Raw genomic sequence first — 5,624 nt, 5'->3', positions numbered from 1 at the left:
TGGATGTGGGGAGATAACCAATCTGCTGACCATGGCCCAAGCCCCATCAGCGGAATAGCTTCAACTGACAAACTGTTCAAGTCATCCATCAATAGCAAATTGAGGCATAAATTCATACAAATAACAAAATGGGGTCATGAGACTCATTGTCTCCCCCACTGCGCAAATGAGTGCCTTAAGAACTCCCTTCAGAGGGATAGGTGGGATAGAAATCTCACAGGGATAATTTATGAAGCCATGAGGTCCACACACGTCACCAACAATCTAACAAGGCGCGGGCCAGTCAGAGTCTGGCAGTGGGCCCACCCCTTTCTGCCCTAATTTTAAGCCTCAGGAGCTTCCTCTGGCAGCCTGACCATTTAAACTATGAAATAGAAGGGATTCTGCTTCTGCAAGAAACAAGTCAGTATTTTCCAGACTTAAAGGAGTTAATGATTTCACCACCAGGAGAAGCACCTCTTGTGTAGTGGGAAGATGCTGGATGGAGAGGTAAGAGGGCTTCTTGCTAGTCCTAAATCTGCCCCTTTGTAATTTTGGCCAAGGAACATGTTCATTATGAAAATACCTGATCCCAGTTTTCCTAGTTCTAGGTCCACAATTCTTTCCATCACCTGCCTTGTACACAGCAGTGCGTCTGCTCACTTTGCCTCCCCCACCCCAGTTTTGAACCCATTGCCTTTATTTATAAAGGTAAGTGCATAGTCAGCCATGTCAGCTTTTAAGAACATCACTCCATTTAACGAACCATTTGTCTCAGGCCATCATAGCTGATCAATAAGAGACTGACGTTCTGGGCACGGGCTTTGAGGTTTTGCTTGCAAAGAAAGCAAGAAGCACAACAAGGAAATTAAGCAGTCCCAGATTGAGGCTAGAAAATATCTATTCATCAGGCAAGTCATAAAAGACTTGAACTTTTTTTAATAAGAATAATGAGCTGAATAAAAAAATGAGATTACTATGAATAAATGTAAAAGGTTTGGGTTAAAAACCAATTGCACAAATACAGGATATAACAAGCATGATTTCGTATAGTTCACATGGAAAGATCTTGGAGATCACAGTTTTTATTTACATCAAAGTTAAAAGTTTACATGGATTAGAGCATTTTATGCACACAATACAACCAGAATGAAGGATAAATCAAGCCATCTCTCTCGTTTTCTTAAGAGTACTAAGACACAGAAATGTTAAGACATGGGCTGGACATTGTACAGTTAGAAAATAGAGCCTTGATTCTAACCCAGTGTCCTGACATTAAGCCCCGCCCATAGAAGCTTCGGTTGAAAGCTGGAAAGAACTCCAGAAATTATCTTGATATTTTTACAGATAAGGAAACTGAGGCCCACAAAAGTTAAATATCTTGCCTAAGATCACAGAGTTTGGAGCAGAGCAGATACACTGAGCCAGGAGTCCTGCCTCCAGATCCAGAAAGTGGACCTTTCCTTAGCATAAAAATAAATAATATTGTTCTAATCCAAGAGCAAACGTCATCTGTGATGGAGAAAAGTTAGGAGCTTTCTTAATAATGTGGTAGAGCAAAATACCCATTATCATCATTACTATTTAATACATAACTAGAAATTCTAGCCAGAACAATCAAGCAAGAAAGAGGAATGAAGAGAATATGCATGAGCAAAGAGAAAACCAAATGATCATTTTGCAGATGATATAATTTATTTACAAAACCCTAAAGAGTCCATCAAAAATTAATTGAAACAATAAAGTCAACAAAGGTGCTGAATATTTTTCTAAATTCACATAAATCATCAGCATTCCTTTGTTTTACCAACAAAAAACCAAAAGGAAAAGCTAGGAATGAGGAGCGCATCTACTAAAATGCAACTATATGAGTAAAACCATAAAACACTCTTTGCAGAAACAAAGTCAGACCTAATTAATAGGCAAAAAAACACTAATTATTGGTGGATGGATCAAGTCAGTAGGATAAAAATGACAATACTACCTATAAAACTACCAAGAACAGAAAAAATAGTAACAAAAATCAAGAATTCAGGGATAATAAAGTAGTGAAAAGAAAGGAGGTGGGGGAAAGATATCAGGACACAACTTCAAACTGGGCTATCAAGAAAATCATTTAAATGATTGGGATTGGCTAAAAGTCATTCCTTGAAACAGATTAGGTATATAATACAGAAGCAAATAAACGGCACAGTCTCTGATAAATCCAAAGACACAAGTTTTGGGGGGAAAGATTCATTATTTGCAAAAGCTACTAAGAAAACTAGACACCAGAAATGAGAGAAATTAGGTTAGATTTATACCTGACACCATACACCAAGAGAAGCTACAAAGGGAAATATGATCTAGATATAATCAACAAATTAGAGGAGCAAAGAAAAAATTACCTTTCAAATATATGGATAGAGAAAGAGTTTGTGACTAAACCGGAGAGAGAGGAAGAAACACATAAAATAAAGTGGACAATTGTAATTATATAAAAAAGCAAGAGTTTTTTGCACAAATATCTAATGTTAAAATGAGAAAGGAAACAGGTAAATGAGGGGAAATTTGTGGCAACAAGTCTCTCTGACAGACCTAAGATGTATAGGAAATCAGTTCTAATTTATAAAGCAAAGAGCCATTTCCCAAAAATAAATGGTCAAAGAATACGAACAGACAACCACATGAAAAAGTGTGCTAAATCATTAATAATTAGATAAGTACAAATGAAAGGAATCTTGAGGTTCCGCCTCGCATCCACCAGGGTGCACCAACCTGCTACTGGGGAAGGTTCTGCCGTTTTAGAAGGAAATTTAGAACTGTCTTCCAAAAGCCTCTGGACTGAGGATATGAATAATTTTGTATCAAGTCAAAATATTTAAGTTCTGAATGTTCTGCTATTTAGATACTTAATATGTCATGTCATTGGATCAGTGCTACATGCAATCAGAGACAGAGCTAAAAACCAGCATTGCATTAAAATAAATGATCTTACTAATTGACCTTGTGGAGCTGTTCCTTTTAAAAATCAGCTAGGATTTGGCACAAAATCTTCATTTTGAAAGGGAAGTCTCTCTAGACCTTTAGTTCTTAACTACTTACTCATGATCACCTGTGTAGCATGTGGTAGAGAGATTTGAACTCGGATCCCATCCGCTCCAAATCCAAGGCTTTTTTGTGATTTTGTGATTCTGAATCTTTACCTCCAGCTTGAAGCCTTTCTCTCTGGCTCTCTCAAGTTTTATGGCTCTTGATCAATCAGTCTGTGAGCATTTATTAAGCACCTTCTGTGTGCCAGGCACTGTACTCCCAAACTCTGAGATATTTCTGATCTGATCTCAACGCTAGCTCCTTCCCCATATATCAAACTGCTCACAGCAGCAGCAGACCACAGCGTCACCGATGTTCTTCTCAGACCTGGCTGTACCTGGCTCTGTCCGGCAGTAATCTAACTTTTTACCTTCCAGGGTTTAGGCATGGTCCTTTATCCCCAAACCTGGAAGGCTGGAGAGCTGCCCCAGGAGCTGTTTGACTGCAGAAGAAGCGTCAATGTTGGCCTCTTGCTGTCAGCCTGCAGGTGTGCATCCTGATACTAATAATATATGCAAAAATTGGAATGCTAATGAGGTAGGAAAGTAAGATGGGAAAAAAGAGGAGCCATTAAGTCATCATTTCCATTTCCCTGGACCTTGGAAAATAGGTGTAACAGCCCATCTGCTGCTACTTCAGCTTTTTTGTTGTGTATGTTGTTGTTCCCTGCTCTCTCTACAGGTGTGTGTATGGACACACACACACAATCACACATACACACAATCGCACATGCACACACTCACGTGCACACACACGCACACACACACACACACACACACACACACACACACACACACACACACACACACACACACTTGCTGTTTTGAGCTCTGTCTGGTGTTCTTTGGTTGATTAAACCTGCCCCCTAAGGCAGAGTATCAGAACCACAGTTGGTCACATCTCATGAGAAGTGACATGGAAAAGGAGCTCTCTGAAGTGTGGCTAGGAATTGTGGGTGGGAATCATCTAATAATGGGTCTCCTATTATTAACAACCTTCCTTTCATAGCCCTTCGTTTTGTACTTCCCAGTCCACTTTTGTCATATTGTGTTATAACGTATCATACTGTATCATACTGTAGCACATTATAGGATATATTTTAGCCACTTCCTTGTGCCACGACTCTGAGAGGGTAAGTTCCACGAGGGGGCAGGATGCTGTCCTCCAGGGCACTGCCTTGCTCATCAGCCCCTTCTGTACCCCAAACTTGCACCATCGAGGTCCAAACCATAACCACTTGGATGAACTGGGCGCACCTCGACTTCTAAAGGATTAGGTTTTTGACCATCAACTGCAGTTGGCAGCTAATTATTTATTGGTTGTTTTTTTCCAGTGTCTAACCACAGCTTCTGCACAGAATCTCAGATGGAAAGGACCTCCTTGGCCATCTCATGCAGGCTCTGAGGACTTGCAAAGCTCCAGGTATGGGTGACCCACTACTTCCTGAGGTAGAACATGTCCCACCTTTGCGCTTTTCTAATTATTAGGAAGGTTTTCTCTAGCTACCCAGAGCTTTGCATAGTGCTCGGCACATAATAAGTACTTAACAAATGTTTATTGACTAACTGAATGCTTAAATCTTCCTCTGACAACTTCTAGTTATTTTCCTGGCCCAGCTTTTTGAAGCCAAGAACAACAAGGGGCACTAATAAAATATTTGCTAAAAGAATAAGCCAAATTTATACAGAAAGAACCAAGAGCTGCATACTAATAGATCTAGAACAAAAGCCCTTAAGCTGGGGTCTGTGAAGATTTCAATACAAAGATTTTGTCTGGTTTACTTTGTAATGCCGGGTAGTTTATTTTATATAATGAAAACCATTGTTCTAAAAAAGAATTTGTGGGCTTTACTAAATTACTCAAGTGGTCTTGCTTGAGGGACCCCAAGACCAAACGATCATATTATGTCTTGGGCCATATTTGAGATTAGAGAAAAGGGAACTATTTAGTTAGAAATTTCCACCTTACAATAAGGATCAGAATAGGGATATCATAGGATTTTCCCATCTTCTATAACTCAGTAATTCCTTCTCACCTATCTCAAGTTATAATTCCTCACCACATGCAGATAAATAAAGGATTGTATGCTGGAGGAACACATGCAGCTAGGAAGTACAATGAATGGAGTGCCACACTTGGAATCAGGAAGACTCACCTTCCTGAGTTCAAATCTAGCCTCAGACTCTAACTAGCTGTGTGACCTTGAACAAGTCACTTCACTCTGTTTGCCTCGGTTTTTTCATCTGTAAAATGACCTGGAAAAAAAAATGGGAAACCCCTTGAGTATCTTTGCCAAGAAAACCCCAAAGGGGGACATGGTCAGACAAGACTTAAAACTACGACAACGACACATAGACTTTTCTCTTCCGGTGACTATTTGTGTGTTATTGGGGAAGTTCATTTACATCTTCAGACCTTACCTTCATTTGTAAAATGAGGATGTTGAAATACATTATCTCCAGGTTCCTTCTCTCTGCCTAAGGTTCCTTTAATGCTGACATGCTATGGTATAAAGTCCATAGCCTCTGAACTATTTCACCATCTAAGAACTTTATGTTTGTACTATAGACTAA

Source organism: Sminthopsis crassicaudata, chromosome 6 (assembly GCF_048593235.1).
Source record: "Sminthopsis crassicaudata isolate SCR6 chromosome 6, ASM4859323v1, whole genome shotgun sequence".
Lineage (NCBI taxonomy): Eukaryota > Metazoa > Chordata > Mammalia > Dasyuromorphia > Dasyuridae > Sminthopsis > Sminthopsis crassicaudata.
Note: the sequence above shows the minus strand (reverse complement) of the source record.